Below are 26,084 nucleotides of genomic sequence, written 5' to 3' on the forward strand. Positions count from 1 at the left end.
CTCATTTGCATTCTGGTCAAGTGACCATATTGGTAGACATTACTACTTGAGTTTAATCATTTCCACAAATGGCAGTTTGTGTTTGGAGTTGGTTGTTTACCACATGGGAATTGGCTTTCGTGTGCACTGTAAACATGAGCTATGTTGAATCTATTTTAAATGTTAACAGAAAAGTAAATCCGTGATTATGTTTCGTGTGTTGTGCTTGGATAGCTCAGTCAGCAGCGGATTTGTCTGCAAAAGGAAAAGGTCTCCATTTCCAGTCCTGGTCCCACACACAGCTTTCATCTTCCAGGAAGTTTCAAAAGCAGCACCCATTCTGCTGCAGCGTGAAAATCTCATTCTGGGAACAGAAAAGTACACTACCAGCAAAAGTTAGTTGCAAAGGAACTAGGGCCTAAAGAACATATCCTTTGATTGAGAGAGTGACGAAATCAAATAAGCATGACTACAAGTGAACATTTAACAAGGGAAGTGTACTGTTAGCACGAGTTGTTGTGTGGGTACAAAGTAAGAATATGTGAGTTTCAGCCCGACTGTAAATTCATGAACTAATACATCTGTTAGGGATCTTGTACATTTATCCGAAAAAAATGGAAAAGCACGAAAACTCCCACTTACACAAGAATTTGTAACAGAGAGTTGTGAAAGTTTACACATTATTTCGTCATCGCGCAAAACTGTACTTAATTATGTACAAAACAACAAAACTCCACAAAAGCAATTCTTTCTTTTGTAAGAGAAGTTATGCATCTTATTATTGTTATTATTATTATTATTATTGGCAGTGGCTGTAGTTGTGTAAATGTGTTGATAAGTATAAATGTTATACAGTAGTAATTCCACACTCCCAAATTTATCTGACTCTAAAAATTTGCGACGTTAAAGTCGACGAAGTACGTAATAACCGTCAGAAAACAGTCAATTGTTAAAATTAAAGACTGAAATGTCTAACGCCAAAGCATGTTCTCCACACTGGTGAACAGTTACAAACATCATATCAATAAAATGCAAAGTTTCGTTAACAATACTGGTCACTATCCTAAAAGCTTAGGGTAAAACTAATGACACTATATGTAAAAAAAAGTGGTCTGACTTGACACACGAAATATAGATGCAGAAGGGCATAGCATGCCATAGGTTATTTCCCCAGGTACTTTAACATATTCACCTCATTTTACCTGAAAATAGCATTGTTTAATCAAGTATTCATCTTCATTTGGAAACTACAATGAAATTGTGACGTCCGTACCGCAGAAACGCGCGAACAATGGAACTGCGGTCACAGACAACACAAGCAAAAAGTGGCCAGCATTCGCCCGCCTGTACCCACAGACTTACCATTAAGTTTTCACGGCGACACTGGCTTGCGCCACTCGTTGCATGCAACAAGTTGCATGCAAGTAGTTTCGTATATGTCTGCAGTCACGGCGCTACCAGTGAACTCTTCAGTATCATCGTGAGTGCAGTAGTCGCGTGTAAAACGAAATTTTTGTCAGTTCCGTCTAGGAGAGTGACCTTGGCACTTTGTAAATTCCCATTTGGGAGAAATGACCCCCCCCTACATTCCACAATAAATAATAAATAAATAAAGAACCAAATAAATCTCCCTAGAACCCAACGGCTGCGACGTTTAAAATAAATTAATATTGAATAAAGAATTCAAATTTTTGTAGCTTTCTCTCCTGTCAACTATTTTCCTTAAAAATGAATTGGCCAACTTGAAACACAGGATTTTTAGCCTTGTAGACGTGGGTAGTGTGGAGGGTAAAAATTGTAGAGGGAGACCAAGAGATGAATACACTAACAGATACAGAAGGATGTATGTTGCAGTAGGTATTGGGAGATGAAGAAGTTTGCACAGAATAGAGTAGTATGGAGAGCTGCATAAAACCAGACTCTCGACTGAAGACCACATAAACAACAACAAGAGACGTGGGCTATTCTGCAGCCAGATGTTTAGTTTACCTGGATTTTTCTTAATTCAGTTGTTTATGTAGTCCTATAATTTTAATTAAATGGATTTTGCCCTGCAGCTAAGATATCAAAATGGTTCAAATTGCTCTGAGCACTATGGGACATAACATCTGGTCATCAGTCCCACTGGAACTTAGAACTACTTAAACCTAACTAACCTAAGGACATCACACACATCCATGCCCAAAGCAGGATTCGAACCTGCGACAGTAGCATTCGTGCAGTTCCAGACTGAAGTGCCTAGAACTGCTCGACCGTACCGGCCAGCACTAAGGTATTGTCTACGAATCTATGTTCAGATCTCATATGACAGTCTCAAGTGCAGCAACAAGTTGCTGCTTGTTTCTGTAGTCAATGTCATTAAAATCCTAAAATAAACTGTGTATAAGATTGATACCCAAAAAACCGAATAATTTCCTCCGTTCCCCACTTTATATCTCAGTTGTTTGCTCTCTATGGCGCACCTAACCTCAATACTCGTGAAACTTGTATCGCCAGAGATGGAACAATCTAAAAATGTTTAGTTTCGCAACGACTTGCGCAAACGCGCACCACACATACTGCAGTGACCGATAGTGCAGTTGCATGCAACCGAGTGTCATCATGTAAATTAGGCCTTATGCCATATATTGGCATCAGTGCAATACGTACCGGACTGCACCCCTGACCCGCAAGAGACAAAGCAGGTAGTCAGTGCAAGTTGGACAATGCAATGCAGCAATGCGTCTGATCTTTCTCACTGTGGACTATGTAGGTCAAGTTAATGCGAATCCCACAAATGTGTACACAAATTTTTGTTCATCCATTCGTTTCATGGTGTCCTTCATCCATCCGTGAAAGACACAACATTCCATGGCTCACGCAGGAAACTGATCACGAATGTTGATAATCACCTCTGTCGTCTTTGATACATCATGTACACATCATGATGACATCATGCATAACTTTACCAGTGCGCAGTAAGACTCAATCTAGAGGATACACCCAAAAGTGCTGCCATCTTGAGTTTATGTTACTTGTTGCTGATAGACCCATGTCTCTATCTCGATGGTTTTGGAAATTTGTGTGAACTCCTGAAGGACCAAACTGCTGAGGTCATCCATCCCTAGACTTACCCACTACTTAAACTAACTTATGCTATGAACATTACACACACCCATGCCTGAGGGAGAACTCGAACCTCCAGTGGAAGGGGCTGACCAATCCGTGACATGGCGACTCTAACCGCGTGGCGACTCTGTGCAGCCCTGGTTTCTGGGGCATCAACGATGCAGCACACACGAAACAGTGTAAGTGGATTGTAAGTCCTATCACATTTACCATTTTACCAAATGGCGTCATACTGCTAGATTAAACAATCATCATTAGTAAAAGTAGCATTCCTGTCGGTGGTCATATTGCCATGCTAAAAAGATGTCCTCACCAGTGGGATCGCCTTTTTGAAACAATGTATACAGTGATGTAGCCATTCTCCCTGGTGGGCCCTTGTTTGTGGGTAACTGGCGAGAAGAATTTCGAAATTTTGCGTGATACATTATAGGTTCAAAAATAGTATCAATAAGCAGATTGGATGTGTAGTGTAATGATTAAGGAGCTGACCCCACATGCAAAATTATGTGGGTTTGAATCTCTCCAGGTGGTTTGTAATTTTTTATTTTTAAATCTTTATCGAATAGCCTGATCATTATTTTTATTCTGTTCATTGGTTTAAATGTATTTTTTCTGTGTCTTTGTGAGATAATATTAATCATGATATGAAATACACCATTCGCTATTGTTTTTCTTCCTATCAGTCTTTCCCCACTTGGATTCCTTGTTCATGTGATTCTGATTTCGTTACCCATTAACTTTGATTTAATTGCTTCCATTTTATCATGTTACATTTCCGTCCATGTCTCTTTCTCATTTTGATTGAATGTCGTTTTACTTATAATCCCAACTTTTCTTTAAATCATTATTCATATTATCTGGCCAAATTGCAATAAGAATTTGTGTTGTAAATTTCATATGACGATTGCCATTCAAAAAGATGTATGTCTTGTAATGAAAAATACTATCTGGTCGGCAGCAATTTCAAATACACGTGCCACCAGTTACACCGCCATGTTTCCTACCACTGCCAAAGCAACATGACGGTGCTGCCACAAACGATTACATCACTGCAACGAGATCCAAGCATCCCCTCTTCACAGCTCCAGTGGTGGGTGTAATTAAGTTCGAACATTCATGCACTGATCCCTTTTGTGTGTTTGCCAGCTGTATAACATTTACAGACTTTCATGGTGGCCAGAGTTCTACTTCTTCCAAAAAGTCATCACACTGAACAATGACAGATTTATGAGTCATTTAAATCTGTATATATTTCTAAATTAAAATCTACTCTTAGCAGCTGATGCTGCAAATACTGCAACAAAGTTATGCATTATTTTTACTATGTGATGTTAGGTAAAGAATAAATTAATATCTGAATTACCTGTACAAGAACAGGATCTGTTCCTTGCTCCTGTATGTACTAAAAAATTTACAGTTGGTAAGGGAGACATAACATAGTGCACAATCAACATGAATAGATAATTTTGGGTTTTGTTTTTCAACTGACACATCGGCATTTTCAAATGTTTAAGCGTTATGATATGTAAATAAAAATAATTAAATTCACATGCACAAAGTTTGCCAGTGAAAAAAGAATGATAGGAAGGAAAACTAAGAGCAACTGAAGAAGTTAAAATGTTGATTAAAATGACATGACAAAGGAATAGAAATAAAAGAAATTTGGATAAAGATTTCAAAATAAAAGAACTTCATCGTACCTGACAAAACTTGAAAGGACACTGTTTGGCAGGTGATGGTGGCCAATCTGTTGCTTATTTTTATTTTTAAACTTATAGTGCATCATGGTTAATTCCGAATATTTTTTCGTCGATTACTCGCGAATAAGGGTTCATAAGGGTACATGGCTGCATAGTGTGAAACCTTGGACCTTAACCTACATCATGTTTCAAAAAGTCGATCCCATAGCTGGGGACCACTCCTTGTACGACTCAATTCAGTGTTTGTCCTACACTTTTATGATCACCAAGGCGGATTTACTTGAGATCTAAACTGGCGTCTTCTAGAGAATTAAAGCAAGTACTGTTGTCTTACATGGCTGTACATACATGTCTGTACTTTAATTATTTAATGTGGATATCTATTATATTAGATACCAAACATCGATATTGACATTTCTACTGCAGACCATTGATAGGCTTGGTGACTGTCTATTCATGGTAAGCAAACCGGCATCTGATACGATATCTTCCCAGAGATTTTTTTGTATTGTTAAGAATAGGGAAAATTCTAGTGATTGTAAATGTGATAATGGCTAGAACAACTATACATCTCTAGAGGGTCTGACTGTTTTGCTGGCAGAGATATAGAACAAATTATACCTCCTTGATATGTAAAGGAGGCAAAATGCTTCAAACAGACTTACACCTTTACCTATTAAAGTTTATGTATATGTAGTCATAAGACTGTTCTGCAGTATGTCTACTAAGGGAAGTAATTCTAGCTTAGATGTTGTTGATTATGAAGTCTTCCTGGTTACGACTCCTAAAATTCGAGTACATAAGTGTTACATTTATTCAGCTAGATGTCCACTTGTTGTGAAAGATCATTCGGTAATGGTTGTATGCAACAACATACCCCCAAACTTTACTTAAGAAAGAAGACAGTCAGGATCCTGAATGGTTTATAAAACCATGCATTGTATGCCTATAGTTCTAATGTGGAAAATGGTTACACAAAGAACAGAGATACTGGTGGCTGTTTTATTAGCATATCTAATCATGGAATTTCCGTCTGTCCCCATTACTTCCCATAGAACAAAGACTGGGAAACGTTTTATTATGCACTTGCAGATATGGCAAGCAAAACATGGACTCATCAGAGATTTCTGTTAGTGTGTTACAAATGTAGGAAATAATCTAATGACAGTAATTCTCATAATATTTAGGTGAGTCCTGACTGTCTTGCAGGTAACGATATTATGCCTTCGTTATATGTAAAGGAGACATTGTTTGTCAAGTTACTTAGATCATTATGTATTAAACTTTTTGTATGTGTAGTCCTAATGCTGTTCTGAAATTTTTCTAGTGGGGAAGTAATGTGAGATAGAAATATTGATAATGTGATCATGATATCTTTTTACTATTATTTTACTGACTGAAACTAGACTGCATAAGTGTTATATTTTTAGGTGGCTGTGTAAACGTTGTAGAGGACTGTAGTTTAATGGATTATTAGGTAATGGTGCAAAACAATACAATACATCGATACTCTACTTAAAGAAACCCATACTCTACAATGAGTTATAAATTTGTGGAATTTATGCCCATAGTTCTAATCTAGAAATCGAATACCCACAGAAATAGTGATACTAACAGTTGTTTTGTGGATTATCTACTAATGGAATTCGATATTACTCTGCTGGAGGACTGAAATCAATTCTTCAGCCATGTTACTACTTCCTACAGCACAAGGAGTGGGTAAACATTCATTGTTATACACTCACAGCTATGGCTCGCAGAAGCATAAAGATATGTTATGATTCCACTACACTGTGCTGATATCAGTACAATGTTGTAAATAAATACCTATCATTGGTCTCCCAATCTCTAATAATTTATCACTTACATAACATGTTTAGAATTCTCATAGTGTATTACAGCAAATATAGAACTTTGTGACAATCTGAGACACATGACAGGTTGGATGGAAGAATGTAGACTATAATTATTGTGAGAACTACTTTCACAGAAGTCTATCTTACTGCCAGTTCAGTGCTTAGATATAGCAGTGACAGAAAAAAAAATCGCAGCACCAAGAATAAGTTGTGTGACATGAAGCAAAGTTGGTAGGCATTTATCTACATCTGAAAGATGATGTCTATTAAAATTTTCCCCAGCCACATAAGAGTGAGCTAACAGCTTCACTATGAGGGTGGTAATCAGATTTGCTTTCAGAACAAGCTTTAGCAGTTGTGAGTGTTAATTACCTTCGAGACTGGGCATCATGTGTTCATGTTAGTCAAGAATGTCTTTAAGCTGACAAAGACACATTTATCAACAGTTCACTGAGTTTGAACAAAGTCTTGTAAGAGGGCTACAAGAAGCTGGATGTTCCTTCTGCAATATTGCAGAAAGGCTTGGCAGGAATGCAGCAGCCATTGCACATGGTTTCTGGCAGCAGTGGTCACGAGAATGTACGATCGCAAGGAGTCGAGGCCCCAGATGGCCATGTGGCACTACTCAGATGGAAAACCATGATGTTTGACGTACTTGTATGACTCTAGTGTGTCGTACTGCATCTGCAGCTCCAATTTGAGGCTGGCAGGGGTGGTCAAGCGGTTCTAGTCCCTACAGTCTGGAACCGTACAACTGCTACGGTCGCAGGTTCGAATCCTACCTCGGGCATGGACGTGTGTGACGTCTTTAGGTTAGTTAGGTTTAAGTAGTTCTAAGTTCTAGGGGATTGATGACCTCAGCAGTTAAGTCCCATAGTGCTCAGAGCCATTTGCAATTTGAGCAGCTGGTGGCAATACAGTGACACAATGAACTGTCACAATTTGGTTACTTCAAGGGCAGCTCTGAGCCAGATGCCCTGTACCGTTCATACCACTGACCTCGATTCACCGCCATTTACAACTTCAGTGGTGTCAAGTGAAAGCCCACTGGAGGGCAGGGTGGAGGTCTGTTGTGTTTTCTGATGAAAGCTGGTTCTGAGTGAGTGCAATTGATGGATGTGTGTTGGTTAGAAGGAGGCCAGTTGAGGGCCTGCAACTAACTTGTCTGTGTGCTAGACTCACTGCTGTGCTGACATTCATGGATAACATTCCAGGGGTTGTTTTCCGACAGGTAAACACTCATCCATGGACCACTGCTGTAGCTCAACAACAGAGTGTTGACCTGTTACCTTGACCTGCTCGAGTACCAGATCTATCATCAGTCGACCACGTTTGGAACATCATCGGACATTAACTCCAGTGTCATCCACAAACAGCATTAACCATCCCAAGTGCCACAGGCACGGAACTCCACCCCTCAAACGGATATCTGGTGCCTGTACAAAACAATGCATCCATGTTTGCATGATTGCATTCAACATTCTGGCGGTGTCAGTCACTTACATATAGTGGTGGTACACCACATAAGGTGACAAAAATGGTATTGAATAACTTTATAAATATACCAAAACTGACATCATAACGAAATAAATATTATCCCAGAAAAATAACAGAGACTCTATAATCAATTAATATGATCTGCGAATGTAATTGCAATATCTGTTCTTTTGCAAAAAGACCTCTCTGTCTTCCCTTTTGTTTCTATGTAGTGAAAGAAGCCATTTTGTGATGAGGCATGAAAACGTGTATGTTTCATATCATATTTAGCCGTAAGAAAATAAAATATTACCTAAAAGTATCGCTAATGTTTTTCTTTAACAGCTCCTATATTCACGAAGTAATAGATTTCAATACTACATGCAAATTTTATAGGGGAACATTGGTGCAGAGGTCAGCGCCATTGTTCTAAATGATAACGGCTCAGAGTCGTAATAAATATCTTAGTATTCACTAATTTTGACAAGTAAAAATAAGTGTAAATGTAGGAGAATTCTCTTGATTAATGGCTCTTCCTTTGAAACAGTAAAAGTGATCAGTTTTTCTAATATTGAATCATAATTCAGTAAAGTGAGTACATTAAATTTTTCGATTCCCACTTAACGAAACTGTGAGAATATCCTAAGCATTACATTTTCATAAAAGCAAAAAATAATTTTCGAAAATCAATTTTTATTTAGCAATACACAGATATATATATGGAATTTTGTGTGTTGGTGGTGTCTTTTAATATAAAAACATTGTGTCAGGTAAACTAACTACGAGAAGTGCCACAACTGAGTCACTGATGTAAACTATTTTCCAGTTGTGAAGCAGGCAGAATAACACAATCTCCAACTTTTCATAACATATAAATACCAATACATAAAGAACCACTATAATGGCGTCCAAAACGTGGGGCACGAACCACTGATTTACATAAATATCCAAGTTGTGGGGGTACATAAAGCACCATCACAACTGGAGCCCAGAGTGTGCAGCTGGAACCACTTACATAAATATATCCAAACAGCTGTATTTAGTTTTAGTTAATCCCAGAATCTCAAACTAAAATTTAGATCTAAATGTATATTTTGTGCATGTGGAAATTACTGGTGGTACATATTTTAAATTTCTAAAAATAAACTGTTTCATATACCTCTTCTATCAGAATCCTACAAGCAATCTCTCCTGTGTGAGAAGTGGCTGCACGAACTGATCCTTGGGCTATAGCTTTGAGAAAAACACAAATAACCAGAACAATAAATCAAAAACTACAAAAGGTAAGAGTCGAGATACAAGTGCTGCCGGATGCTGGACGACATGACAAATGAGCAGGGAGCCACGCACTCTGCACAGTGAAAAATTTTAAATTGTCTAAATACTTTACTGAATATACATTTGCATATTTTTGTAGAGAAGTCAAAACGATTGATTTACTAAAAGTAGTGAATGATAGTGTTTAATTTGAGTTTCTGACATAGATAGTTTAGTGCAGTACATACTTCATGTGAATAAATGGAGCAAGATGAACAAAAGTCTTCTGTGAATTCTAAATTTTGTAAATACTGTAATACAGAGATATCAATAGATAATTTTACTTTACAGAAAAATACAAAAGATGGCTATAGAACAATATGTAGACTATGTATATATAAATATCATGTAAAAAATTATAATAAAAATTGAATACCTTGTGTATGTGGAAAAAGTGCTGCTAAATTTAGTTTAGTTAGTAATATTAAGGAACATTTACGACAAAATCCAGGTGAGGAACATTCAAAAGTGTTATTAACAGTGAATAATGAAGAAAAATCTACGTCTACAATAAATAATAAAGAAGTTGTAACTGAAGAAACATATACATATACAAAAAAATGTAAAAGTTGTCAAGAGATTAAAGATTTAAATTGTTTTTACATAAATCCTTCATATAAAGATAAACATTCTCATACACGTAAGAAGTGCACTTTAGAATATATTAAGAATAAGAAAGCTTTTAACTTTTAATTTATTATTTATTAAATAATAATCCTTTATGATTAATTAAATAAACTATTAAAACTAATTGATTTTTAATTTCTTATTTATTAAATAATAATACTTTATGATTAATTAAATAAATTATTGAAACCAATGGACTGTTAAAATAAGTAGTAATCTAATTCTTTTAAAAAACTAATTGATTAAGGATTAATTGATTGTTAAACAAAAAGTAAACAAATTCTCTTATTTGATTAATTATCTACTAAGTAATAACCCTGATCCATCTATTAAATAATTATCATTTAGTTAAATAATATTTTTACAAATATAATGAAATATTTTGGAATAAATAAAGGAGCAAAATGGAAGCATACACTGCTTATCAACCATGACAATTTATTGTTGCTAGTCTTCGTGAATTTTGTAAAGTAAATAAGTTATGAGGATATTCAAATTTATGTAAAGCTGTTTTAAGTTCATTTTTTATTAGAAATAGTTCAATTATTTCTAAAAAATATAGATGTGAAGCAAGTGAAAATCATACAAGTATTGTTAAAAGTCATACAGCTGAAGTAAGCGAAAATCATACAAAGATTGTTAATAATTATACACCTGAAGTAAGTGAAAATCCTACAAATATTGTTAAAAATTATACATTTGAAGTAAGTGAAAATCATAAAAAATTGTTAAAAATAATATAACTGAATAAGTAAAATTTATATAAATATCGTTACAATTTATATACCTGAAGTAAGTAAAAATCATACAGATACTGTTGAAAATCATACACCTGAATGCAGTTCTAAAACTGCTACAACTCTCGCTGAAGTAAGTGAAAATTTTAGAAAAAAGTTACCATACTATAATATATATGGTGTTTTTCTAACTAAAGAAGATAATCCATTAAAAAAATTCCATTTTCAAGAATCTGAACAACAAACATGAAAGTATATTACTTTAATTGAAAAAGACTTCAGTATAAAATTTAAAAAAGGTAAAAGAGATATTTTAGAAAAAAATATCTAAATTTCAAGCACAAGAATCAGGATGGACATTAAATAAAATTATTGGTTTGGAGCAACCAATTAATCAATATTTTTCACTAAAAGGATAATCTTACATTGATTAAAAGATAAAATTAGAAATAAAAGAGCATGTGTGAATAAGAAAAATAATGATCTAAGGTGTTTTCTGTGGTCTATGAAATCAGCTTTGTTTCCTGATGCTGAAAGAATAACAAAATACAATGATGTTGGTCTTGATCTTGATAAAAAACCTGAAAATATTGAATTCCCTGTAGTAGTTGATCATATTCCAAAAATAGAAAATTTAATTAAAGTATCCATTAAAAATTAATCATTTGATGATGATGATGAAAAATATCAAAATGTAAAAAGGAAATACATATAAATCTACTTTATTTCAAGAGAGATAATAATTCACACTATTGTTAGATAAAAAATTAATCTAGACTTGTATCAAGTCAAAACAATACACATGAAAAAGGATTTACGTTTGCTGTATTTTAATAGTAAAGAAAAATTAGATAATCAAACACCAAATTGTGAAACTAAAAAAACCATTAATAGTTGAACTACCAAATAAAGGAACATGAGTAAATTTTAAAAATATCAATTTACAAGAAAAGTTCCATTTGTTATTTATGCCAATGTTTATAGTTTACTTTTCAATATGGACAACTGTTAACCAAATCCAGAAAAACCATATACAATGAAATATCATATACAAAAAACAAATGGATTTTGATACTACATAAAATACATATATGGAAATTATGAAGAACCTGTTGTTTATAGAAGACCAAACTGTCATAAAAAATTTATTGAATACATAAGAAATGAAGTTTACGAAATTCAAAAATTTTATTCTGAAATTGAAGAAATAAAACCAAAAACATTTAAAAAAACAAAATACGTAATAAGTCTAAAGTTTGTACATTGCATAAATATCTTTATACAAAAGGTAATAAAAAGGTACATCATCATGATCATCTAACTGGAAAATATATTGCTCCATTTTACAGAAATTGCAATTAAAAACTACACCAACCTGATTTTGTATCTATTTATTTACATAATTTATCTGGTTATGATTCACATCTTTTTGTAAAAGAACTTGGTTAAGAGAAAAAGAAATAGAATTAATACCAAACATTGAAAATAAATATATTAGTTTTAGAAACACACAAAATTTTTAAAAATGAGATTTCTTGATACACTAAAATTTATGGCTTCATCACTTGATATACTTTCAACAAATGTAAATAAAAATCAATTAAATAAATTTGAAAGGTTTTTTTCTTCAGAATTATTTCATTTAGAAATTCGAAAAAATGTTTATTGATATGATTATATGGATTCTTGAAAAAAATTTGAACAAACAGAATTGTCAACAAAAGAATAATTTAACTATTAAATTCAATGATTGCAACACAACTGCTGAAGATTACAAACATGTATAACCAGTTTAGGGAAAATTCAAAATAAAAAAATTTTGGTGAACATCATGATTTGTACCTTATAACTGATGTAATATTATTAACTGATTTATTTGAAAATTTTAGAAGAACATGTATATAAACATATAATCTAGATCCTTCTAGGTATTTTACAGCACCAGGTTTATCATGGGATCCATTTTTAAAAATTGCTGAACAAAAACTTAAATTATTATATGATAGTTATTTGATTTTAATGGTTGTAAAACGAATAATAGGAGAAATTTCACAATGTTGTATAAGATAAGTAAAAGCAAATAATAAATATTTCAAAGATTTTAATAACAAAGAAATGTCAAATTATATAACACATCTAGATGCAATTAACTGATATGGTTATGCTATCAACCAATATTTGCAATATGGAGGATTCCAATGCGATGAACTAAATATTTTTAATTTACAAAAATAAATGAAATTTCAAACAACTATGAAAATGGTTATATGTTTGAAGTAGATTTCCCAAAAGTATTAAATGATTTACACTAAGATTTATCACTAGCTCCTGAATCAAAACTTGTTCCAAGTAGAAATGAAAGTAAATTAATAGTTGCATTAGATAAATATCATAATTATATAAAACATTATAGTTACCTTAAACAATATTTATCTCTAGGAATTCAACTTACAAATATACATAAAGTTTTAAAATTTAAACAAACTAATTGATTGAAGAAACATATAGATTTAAGCACACAGTTAAGAACTAAAGCTACAAATACTTTTGAAAAAGAATTCTATAAACTAATGGATAATTGAGTACTTGGGAAAACAATGGAATATATAAGGAATAGACAACATATAAAACTAGTTTCAAATAGCAAAATATGTACTCAACATGTAGCTAAACCAAACTTAAAAAAGTAGAACTATATTTAATGAAAATCTTGCTGCTATTCATATGTATAAACCTAAAATTACATTTAATAAACCTATTTATGTTGCTTTAAGAATACTTGACTTACTTAAAGAATTAATGTATGATTTCCACTATACAGCTATGAAACCAAAATAGGGAGAGAATATAGAATTATGTTATCAAGATAGAGATAGTTATATTTACAATACTAAAACTGAAGATTTCTCAGAAGATATAAAATCAATGTTTGATTATTTTGATACAAGTGTATATCCAATTGATAATCTATATATAATATTTCACAGGTAAACAAGAAAATTCTTGGAACTCTTACAGATGAATGTAATGGAAAAGTAATTAAAGAATTTTGTGGTTTAAGAGCAAAAATGTATGCATATTAACTTGGTGACAAAATAGAGAAGAAATCTAAAGAAATTAAGAAATGTGTTGTTAAAAACAAAATAAGTTTAAAAAATTTCATAGATTGTTTGTTTAACAATATAGTTCAATACAGATAATTTAATTTTATTAAAAGTGAAAATATGAAATATATGCAATTCAAGTTAACAAAAAACACAAAGTCCTCATGATAATAAAATATATGTATTAGAAATTAAAACAGATACATTAACATGTGGTTGTTATAAGTTATTAAAAATGTAAAAAAATTTTTGTATATAAAATTAATAAAATAATGTCAATATAAAATAAAAAATTATTATATACGAATTTTTTTCTATATAAAAGGAACTTTTTTACAAAGATCAAATAAAACACAAAGATTTTTGTATACAAAAACCACAAACAGTGAATAAAATAAACAATGAAGTAATTAAAATAAAAGATAAAAGATGAAAGTATTAAAGAAAAAGATGAAAGCATTAAAGTAAAATATGAAAGAATTGAGGTAAAAGATGAACAATTAAAACAAAAAAATTTCAAATTCAAATTTTGATAGAAATATTTGATACTTAATAAAAAGCAAACTTATTGTTAAACCAAATAATAAAATAATTCCTTTAAAAACTAACTGTTTATAAAACTTACTGAGTGTTAAACTAAACAGTGAAATATTTATTTTAAACATCTAATTGTTTCAAATATAAATGAATGATTTTTAAAGTAAATAGTAATATAATTCTGTATATAGTTTCTTAATCTTCATTTATCCAACTGTTATGTGAATTATCAAAACCTAACCATTCAACATAATGTTGATTACCTTTCTTTCTTAAAACTGCTTCAACATCAAGATATTTTTTTCTGTAGTTGTTTTTCTTAAAAGTTTATTTTTATATCTTTTAATTTATATGTAATTGGGTTAAAATAAATAAAATCTTCAATTTCACATATTTCTGTTAACCATTTAGCTGTATATCCTTTTTCAAAAAGACCTTGAAATTTAATAATTCTAAATTCAGCACATTTTTTAAATTTAGCATTTTCATTAGATATAATGTCACTTATTTTTAAACTTTTTTCAGTAACTTCTACTGATTTTATTTTTATTGTCGAATGTTTTGTATTATTGTATTAATCAATTAGATTTTTATCTGAATGTAACCATTTATAATTTCCTTGTAAATCCAGTTTTTGTTTACGTTTTCTTCTTTAAGTATTCTGTTAAATCTTTCAACAACATATGCATTTAATTCTGAAAAAGTTAAATAATGATTAACGTTATATTTTACATTAATTATTGAAATCTTTGTTATAAAATTCTTTACCATTATCTGTTTGTAAATTATTTGGGCTTTTAACTATAAAATTTTTTTGAAGAGCATCTACTACATTTTATTTGATCTATCATAAGAGGAACACCAAATACATATTTCGAAAAAACATCAATTATTGTTAATAAATATTTATTTATGAAATTGCTTTTAAACTACCAGCAGCCACTTCAACTAGATCAACTTGCCATAAGTCAACTAAACAGAAGGAAACAACATTTCCTGTTTATAAATTCATTATTTTCAGAATATTATTTAAACAAACAACATCTACAAAAGTTTAACAAATTTACTTTTTTAGACCTCCAAATTAAACAAATACCTTCAATTCTTTGTCATTTTTTTAGTTGTTATTCTATGTGGATTATGTGTTTCTGTAAACTCTTTACAATTTAAACATAAATGTGATCATCATTAGGAAATTAATGTGAATTATGTTTTTTTATTTATATATAAAAAACTTATGAGGGTTGAAAAATTTAAAAATATTAAAAAATTTTATGGATAGAAAATTTATATAGATAAAAAATTTAAATAATTTAAATTATTTCGCCAATTACAATTATATTTAGATCTACAGGAAAAGTTTTGACAGAATCATTCAATTTTACAGCTATCAAATACAATTTGTGTACCATTATATATTGATTAATATTATTTATTTCAAATAGCTTATCTGCTGCATTTACTGTTATATCAAAATTATCAAAGTTTAACCTCTATTTATAATTTTACCAACAACAGTAATCCTTTTGAGTATAAAATCATATTCAATATTGTACATTTTTTCTTCACCAACTATCATAAAAGTAAATTCAATTACCTGTTTATCATATAATTTATATTTTAGATTACTTAACTTATTTAAGTATGGACTTAAAACTGTTTTTGAGAAATAATCCGAAAACCCTTTTTCTATTTATTTAAAAAAAAAATTGAACTGTGTTAAAGTGCTTGTGTATTCAGGTTTTGTAACATATTCTTTGTCTAAGGATTCTTTGTTAATTACAAATTTGCATCAATTGGATCATTTATATTTGCAAGTCTAATGTTTTTAAAACAGGTATAACCTTTAGTTATTTTAAAAATAGCATTAAATTCTTTTTCAAATCGTGTAATGTCAATACTTATCTTTGGACATATTGATGATTTAAGTTCTTTAATAAAATTTTCAATTTTTAAATTTTTTTCTAAATTGAATGTAGGTCTATTAAATATTAGTTCAGTTTGTTTAGTTAGATGTATCTTATTTCCAAAAATGTCCATTTATTAATTCTAAAACATTATTATAGTTCTCACATACCAATTTTAAAACAAATAAACATAAAAGAACAATTATTACTTCTTCAAAATTTCGTAATCTTCTTGTATTGTATTATAGTTCTTTTTTTCCTAAACAGTTAAATAATTGTTTTGGTATATTACCACCAAATGAATCAGAAACAAAATTTTTATACTTGTTTTAAATAACAAATCCAGTGAGTGCCAGGATTATCAGACGTATCTCAATTTACTACACCACATTCAACTTTTAATGGTTTATTTACTAATTCATCAATCATGTATACACAACGAAAGTGTTTGATTTTTAATTATTTAGTAAGTTTTTGTAAATCAAAATTATTTAATGCATTAGGATATATATCAATTACTTTATGAATATTTTTGGTTTGTTTTTTCCAAGTCTAAGTTAGTTCTTTTTTGTTCTTCTAATTCTTTATCATTTTCCTTTTGTTCAATACTGCATTTGCAATTGCTGCAGATCCTCCAGCTAATCAACCAATTTTTGCTGATAATAATAATAAAAATCCCACTACATGTTGTGTTAGTCCTTTACCATATTTCTTTTTTGTTAAATATTCAATAATTTTTTATACAACTTGAATACCTTATGTCGTAAGTAAATTTCCACCATGTGTTGTCTTCCTTACGATTTTGTGGTTCAGTTAAAAATGGTTCAATTGTACTTAAACGTTTGTAATTTAACTTTATTTTAACTGACTTTTGTTTAGTGTTTCACTAGGCATCAAAGCATAATCAATTGTGAAGTTATTCATTTATATAGTTTAAACTTTAATAAATATTTTTTATATAATTTAAAAATGTATGAAGATTTTATAATTTTTTTATATAGTTAAAAATTTAATAATTTTTTTTATATAGTTAAAAATTTATAAAAAATTTATATAGATTAAAAATTTATAGAGATTTTTATATAGTTAAAAAATCAATAAAGATTTTTATGTAGTTTAAAAATTTATAAAGGTTTTTTACAGTCCCCAACGATTTTGATGAAAATCAACATTAATTCTCATACATAATTTTTTTTCCGTATTTTATTTCTCTAAGAGCTGTTGCTGGAACCTTTTTCACCAAATGAAACATCATTTGCATACAGTCTTTCTTGTCAGCTAACTGAAATTCTTTATCAGTATATCTCTTTTATCTAAATCTTTATTATCTCTGTAAGTAATATAATGTGTTTTACAAGCTTCATCTAATGAAGTTATACCTTTATCACCTTTAGCTACTCTTTCTTCTAATTTCTAATACCTGCACCAAAAAATTTATAACCTGGGAGATGTATTACAAATGGTAATTTGTTAATTAAAATATTTACTAATCCTTTTCCATATTCGTCACTTTTTCAAAATGTATGTGGAAGTTTATTTTAAAGTATAATTTAATATGGAATTCCTTTTGAATTGTCAATTGTAAAATCACTAAATTAATTTGTTAACAATTGGTCATGAGTCCCCAAGAACTTACAACTATTCAAAGCTAACTAACCTAAGGACATCATACACTTCCATGTCCGAGGAAGGATTCGAACCTCCAACCACATCAGTTCCGTGGTTCCAGACTGTAGTGCCTAGAACGGCTCAGCCACCATGGCTGACTGTTAGCATTTGTGCATTATTAACTTTTTCATTATGATAACCATTATTTCCAGCTTGTTGTCCACCATGAATAACTGCTAATCTATCAATTAATTGTCTAACATCATTCAACCAAACATATTCAATTGATTTATCTGAATAGTTTTTAACTAAATCTTATCCAAGTTTTTGTTTTCCGGGAGAAATAATATCTGAAGAGTGGTCTATAGTTAGTCTCCTTCACTTTGGAAAATAATTATCAACAATGGGTTTAATTTAATATAAATGTTAATTAATTTTACTTGAGCTTATTTAGTTTGTATTATTATTAGAATATAATGCTCCTGAATTTAGTAACACATCTGCATAGGTTGATAAATCTTCACCATTAAACTTTTCATTTAAATCATGTATAGTAATATCTGTTTTAGTTAAAAGTCTCATTAATCCATCTGTACCTTCATATGTTTTCTAAACAATTTTTAATTTATCGCCATTAAATTCCACAAGTAATTTACCAACATATTTAAACATACCAACAGGTTTCAAACGAAATACCTTATCATCACTATTATTAATATTCTTTAACAATCTTTCACTAAAATTTATCTTTATAGTTTCATTTATCTTTTTACTTTCTTTTTTGCTTTTGGTATTTATTAAATGTATCTTTCTTTCTGTTTAACTTAATGTATAATCATATGTTCCAGGAATATCATCAGACCAATCTATTAATTTTTTACTTGGTGATAAAACTTTAAAATCTTCTATATAATCATTTGGAATCATCTGTTTTTCAACTTCCCTATTTTTTTCAATTGCCTTCAAACATTATCACCTAATCCTTCAATGCCATGTTTTGCTTTTTCAATAGCATCAATAATATGTTGATCTTCCTTTTTATATTTCTCATACACTGTTCTTGTTTGTTTTTTCCAAACCGTAAATTGTTCATTTATTTCTTCGAATTTCTTTCTAATTTGCTTAACAACTTTTCAGTCATACATTGCAAACATTTAGTAATGAGGAAAAAACGTTAATTATGTTTATATTTATGTTTATGTTCATTCTTATTTCTAATAGTTATGTTAATGTTCACATATATGTTTTTGCTTATGTTTAATAGTAATGTTTATTTTTATGTTTTCTTTTTTGTTAAAGTTAATATTTAATTTGATGTTAAAGTTAATGTTTAATGTTTATGTCATTAAGAATTGTTGCATTTTATTTCTAAATTTACCCTCATTTGGTTTTCTAGACATATCTATTGTTAGAAAACCAAATTCCCCATTCCAAAATTTTCTACACGATTCTTTAAAATTACTAAACTTTAAATCTCCAGCTACAAACTAATGGTAAATATGATTTATATTTGTATCATCTCATCTAAAAATATTTAAAATATTAAAATTGTCTCTACCTAAGTGTTTTGGTATTTTTGAATTAGACCTTTAGTAAAATAATTTCTAACAATATCTTTATTTTCTAGAATAAAGTCATCAAATACACCAACTGAATTGTCTTCACATTCATCTAATGGAATAATTTCCTTAATATTATCAAAAAACTAACAATTTGTTTATTAATTTTAACTTCAATTTTTTTACATTCTTATATGAATTATTGAAATTTTGGTTGTTCTAAACATTTTGAATAATCGTACAAATGTTTGATTTTATTGCAGTTCAACTATCATATATCTAAAATATAATTATCAATCATTAATGTCGTTTTTCCTCTACCACTTCGTCCAATTATTGCACATCTTATAGAATTTGATAAAAGTTTACCATGTTTGTTTTTTAACTTATCTTCTGGAGTTCTTACTTTAGGTTCCCAATCTCTTATGTTTATTTATTAATAATTTTTCATTTATTAATATATTTTCTTTTATTAATAATTTTTTCACTTATTAATAATTTTTCATTTGTTAATAATTTTTTCATTTATTAATAATTTTTTCACTTATGTATAATTTTTTCACTTATTAATAAGTTTTTCATTTATGAATAGTGTTTTCACTTAATAATAGTTTTTCAGTAGTAATTGAATAGGTTATTTCAGCTTAGTGATAAATATTCTATACTTAGAAAAAGATTAACTATTCCAATGCATGATAATGATACTAATGTTTCATTAGTTGGTTTTTATTCAACTTGTTTAACAGCAAATGTTACATCAAAAAATAATTAACTATATTGTGATTTAAAAACAACAGAAATTCCTGTAGGTCAATATAGATTGAAAAATGTTAAAAGAAATTACACATTTAAAAAAAACCTAATATATACATTAAAGTAGATGAAATTTGAAAAAAGATGGTTATTGAAAGCCATGTAAAATTGTATATATATATTGTAGTTTACCTGGTTTTAATAACCAAATTGTTCAGGCTAATTAAAAAGCTGCAGCTAAAAAAGTTCCTAAAATAATTCCTTTTGAATTAATAAATACAATTTTAATCTTGCTGATGGAATGTATATAAAACATAATGATAATTTTCCTATAGAAACTAATATTATTCCTTCATTCAAACTTAATGCAGAGTTTGGTGGACCAATAATTTATGAACCAAATTATTCTATAAATGTTCCTATTTTCAATACAATTCAAGATTTTGAAGTTACTAAAACTGATGAAAATGGTAATGTAATTGACTTATTGGTGGTACTTTAACAGTTATATTAGAAATATCTTTTTTCCTTAATAAATCATGAATAAAATTGAATGTTTTCAGTTTTGTTCATTTCCTGTTAATGAAATAACTAAATATAATTTAAATGATCGTAATAAAGATACACAAATGTCTGTAAATATTGGTGATGTTTGCTACTCCAAATCATGCACTATTATGCATGAATTTTAGTATTATTGGAAATTATGGTACAGATTATCCAACTTATTGATAATAAGTTGATAATTAATTGATAATTAACTGATAATAAGGTAACAAAATTGTTTGACTTTTTAACAATAAAGAAAGGAAATAATATTTTATCTAGAATGGATGATCCTTGTATTTCATCAACAGTTTTACTACATCTAACTTCATCTGTTACCTACAAATAAGTTTTGAAGGACCTACTCTTAATACAGGAATAATAAATAGTAAAAAAATGGGGTACTTTATCCATTGTCAATGCTTGGTGGATTATTTAAATGTTTTTTATGTTTGAAGGTAACTTAACTGTGATTTTTACATGTAGTTCATTGTCTGAAGATTCAATTCTATGTTTGTTTGATAAAAATGATGCTGGTGTTGAAATAAAAGACACACTTTCTAGAGAAGGAAAAATAGTTATTGGATCTATGGAGATTTGTGTACCTGTTGTTAAATATGAACCAAATTATGAACTTGAACAATGTGTAAATATTTTTAAAAATCCTAAAATTCCTATTTCTTTTTATGAACTTCAAACAGAAGAAGTTGCTGGATTATGTGGTAAATACAATTTGAACTATGTATTACAAATTACTATAACTCTACAGAATTTGATATGCAATATTTTGTTTTTCTTGTATTTCTGACAAATCGTAAAAATAATCAGTTAGTTGATTCATGGTTATTTGATCATGTTAAACTACAGAACATGTAATTAAAAAAAAGTAAAATTTTAGTTTTCCCACAAGAAATGTGGAATATTAATTCTCCAAAAAATTTTCTAAAGCATATGATCCATTTGTCGATTTTAAGAGAATTAATTTACTAAAATCAGATATTGATACTAATCCATTTAGTTTTATAACTAATAATCCAAATTATGTAATCAATATTACACGTAGAAAAATGTTAGAACTACACAAAAAATATATGAAACTTTCTGCATCTTTTAATGACAAAATTCCAAATGATACACTTGCTTATGTAATCATGTATGGTAAAAAGAATCATACATATGATGCACAACATAGATTTGTTACTGAAAATTTTTAATTATTCATAAAAAGTTATAAAATTGTTAATTTCTTGTTTACATTTCCTTTCGAAGTATTTTCAAAAAGTAGAAAAGTGTATTTTTTAAAATAATTAATATTTGTTAGCTAATATATTTTAATTAATTTACTTTTCTTACCTACTGCATTTCATTTATTTTACCTACATTCAGAATGTGACTTTTTTAAAATAATTTACTTTAGTTAACTAATACATTTTATTTATTTACTTATGTTCAAAGTGTAATTTTTTAAAAAGTTACTTTTGTTAACTAATTTATTTTAATTAATTTACTTACATTCACAATGTAAAATTAAAAAAAAATATTTTTCTTATTCATTTTATTTTCTTTAAATGGACAACACTATTCCAAATTTAAGACATTGTAGTGTATGGATGAATGAAAAACATATTGAAGAATTTTATAAAGATAAATATCGAACAGATGGACATATGTGTATATGTAAAGAATGCTGCAAAACTCGTCAGATAATTAAAGTTACTTGTGAATGTGGTAGAACTGTAAACAAGAATAATCTCAAAAAACATTTACAAACAAAAAATCGTGATAACCTTATGGCCGCTAAAGCAGAAAGTAAATAATTTTATACATTCACCTTTTTTTAATTTCCTGTCATTCTCAATGTAAGATTTTTAAAATAATGTACTTTGTTAACTAATACATTTTAATTAATTACTTATGTTCACAATGTGATTTTTTAAAAGATAGTTTTCTTTTTTTCCCCCCCCCATCAACCATGGACCTTGCCGTTGGTGGGGAGGCTTGCGTGCCTCAGAGATACAGATAGCCATACCGTAGGTGCAACCACAACGGAGGGGTATCTGTTGAGAGGCCAGACAAACGTGTGGTTCCTGAAGAGGGGCAGCAGCCTTTTCAGTAGTTGCAAGGGCAACAGTCTGGATGATTGACTGATCTGGCCTTGTAACAATAACCAAAATGGCCTTGCTGTGCTGGTACTGCGAACGGCTGAAAGCAAGGGGAAACTACAGCCGTAATTTTTCCCGAGGACATGCAGCTTTACTGTATGATTACATGATGATGGCGTCCTCTTGGGTAAAATATTCCGGAGGTAAAATAGTCCCCCATTCGGATCTCCGGGCGGGGACTACTCAAGAGGATGTTGTTATCAGGAGAAAGAAAACTGGCGTTCTACGGATCGGAGCGTGGAATGTCAGATCCCTTAATCGGGCAGGTAGGTTAGAAAATTTAAAAAGGGAAATGGATAGGTTGAAGTTAGATATAGTGGGATTTAGTGAAGTTCGGTGGCAGGAGGAACAAGAATTCTGGTCAGGTGACTACAGGGTTATAAACACAAAATCAAATAGGGGTAACGCAGGAGTAGGTTTAATAATGAATAGGAAAATAGGAATGCAGGTAAGCTACTACAAACAGCATAGTGAACGCATTATTGTGGCCAACATAGATACGAAGCCCACACCTACTACAGTAGTACAAGTTTATATGCCAACTAGCTCTGCAGATGACGAAGAAATTGAGGAAATGTATGATGAAATAAAAGAAATTATTCAGATTGTGAAGGGAGACGAAAATTTAATAGTCATGGGTGACTGGAATTCGAGTGTAGGAAAAGGGAGAGAAGGAAACATAGTAGGTGAATATGGATTGGGGGACAGAAATGAAAGAGGAAGCCGCCTGGTCGAATTTTGCACAGAGCACAACATAATCATAACTAACACTTGGTTTAAGAATCATGAAAGAAGGTTGTATACATGGAAGAACCCTGGAGATACTAAAAGGTATCAGATAGATTATATAATGGTAAGACAGAGATTTAGGAACCAGGTTTTAAATTGTAAGACATTTCCAGGGGCAGATGTGGATTCTGACCACAATCTATTGGTTATGACCTGTAGATTAAAACTGAAGAAACTGCAAAAAGGTGGGAATTTAAGGAGATGGGACCTGGATAAACTAAAAGAACCAGAGGTTGTACAGAGATTCAGGGAGAGCATAAGGGAGCAATTGACAGGAATGGGGGAAATAAATAGAGTAGAAGAAGAATGGGTAGCTTTGAGGGATGAAGTAGTGAAGGCAGCAGAGGATAAAGTAGGTAAAAAGATGAGGGCTAGTAGAAATCCTTGGGTAACAGAAGAACTATTGAATTTAATTGATGAAAGGAGAAAATATAAAAATGCAGTAAGTGAAACAGGCAAAAAGGAATACAAACGTCTCAAAAATGAGATCGACAGGAAGTGCAAAATGGCTAAGCAGGGATGGCTAGAGGACAAATGTAAGGATGTAGAGGCGTATCTCACTAGGGGTAAGATAGATACCGCCTACAGGAAAATTAAAGAGACCTTTGGAGATAAGAGAACGACTTGTATGAATATCAAGAGCTCAGATGGAAACCCAGTTCTAAGCAAAGAAGGGAAAGCAGAAAGGTGGAAGGAGTATATAGAGGGTCTATACAAGGGCGATGTATTTGAGGACAATATTATGGAAATGGAAGAGGATGTAGATGAAGATGAAATGGGAGATGCGATACTGCGTGAAGAGTTTGACAGAGCACTGAAAGACCTGAGTCGAAACAAGGCCCCCGGAGTAGACAATATTCCATTGGAACTACTGACGGCCGTGGGAGAGCCAGTCCTGACAAAACTCTACCATCTGGTGAGCAAGATGTATGAAACAGGCAAAATACCCTCAGACTTCAAGAAGAACATAATAATTCCAATCCCAAAGAAAGCAGGTGTTGACAGATTTGAAAATTACCGAACTATCAGCTTAATAAGTCACAGCTGCAAAATACTAACACGAATTCTTTACAGACGAATGGGAAAACTAGTAGAAGCCAACCTCGGGGAAGATCAGTTTGGATTCCGTAGAAACACTGGAACACGTGAGGCAATACTGACCTTACGACTTATCTTAGAAGAAAGATTAAGGAAAGGCAAACGTACGTTTCTAGCATTTGTAGACTTAGAGAAAGCTTTTGACAATGTTGACTGGAATACTCTCTTTCAAATTCTAAAAGTGGCAGGGGTAAAATACAGGGAGCGAAAGGCTATTTACAATTTGTACAGAAACCAGATGGCAGTTATAAGAGTCGAGGGACATGAAAGGGAAGCAGTGGTTGGGAAGGGAGTAAGACAGGGTTGTAGCCTCTCCCCGATGTTGTTCAATCTGTATATTGAGCAAGCAGTAAAGGAAACAAAAGAAAAATTCGGAGTAGGTATTAAAATTCATGGAGAAGAAATAAAAACTTTGAGGTTCGCCGATGACATTGTAATTCTGTCAGAGACAGCAAAGGACTTGGAAGAGCAGTTGAATGGAATGGACAGTGTCTTGAAAGGAGGATATAAGATGAACATCAACAAAAGCAAAACAAGGATAATGGAATGTAGTCTAATTAAGTCGGGTGATGCTGAGGGAATTAGATTAGGAAATGAGGCACTTAAAGTAGTAAAGGAGTTTTGCTATTTGGGGAGCAAAATAACTGATGATGGTCGAAGTAGAGAGGATATAAAATGTAGGCTGGCAATGGCAAGGAAAGCGTTTCTGAAGAAGAGAAATTTGTTAACGTCCAGTATTGATTTAAGTGTCAGGAAGTCATTTCTGAAAGTATTCGTATGGAGTGTAGCCATGTATGGAAGTGAAACATGGACGATAAATAGTTTGGACAAGAAGAGAATAGAAGCTTTCGAAATGTGGTGCTACAGAAGAATGCTGAAGATTAGATGGGTAGCTCACATAACTAATGAGGAAGTATTGAATAGGATTGGGGAGAAGAGAAGTTTGTGGCACAACTTGACCAGAAGAAGGGATCGGTTGGTAGGACATGTTCTGAGGCATCAAGGGATCACCAATTTAGTATTGGAGGGCAGCGTGGAGGGTAAAAATCGTAGGGGGAGACCAAGAGATGAATACACTAAGCAGATTCAGAAGGATGTAGGTTGCAGTAGGTACTGGGAGATGAAAAAGCTTGCACAGGATAGAGTAGCATGGAGAGCTGCATCAAACCAGTCTCAGGACTGAAGACCACAACAACAACAACAGTTTTCTTTTGTTAACTA

Source organism: Schistocerca serialis, chromosome 3, assembly GCF_023864345.2.
Source record: "Schistocerca serialis cubense isolate TAMUIC-IGC-003099 chromosome 3, iqSchSeri2.2, whole genome shotgun sequence".
Lineage (NCBI taxonomy): Eukaryota > Metazoa > Arthropoda > Insecta > Orthoptera > Acrididae > Schistocerca > Schistocerca serialis.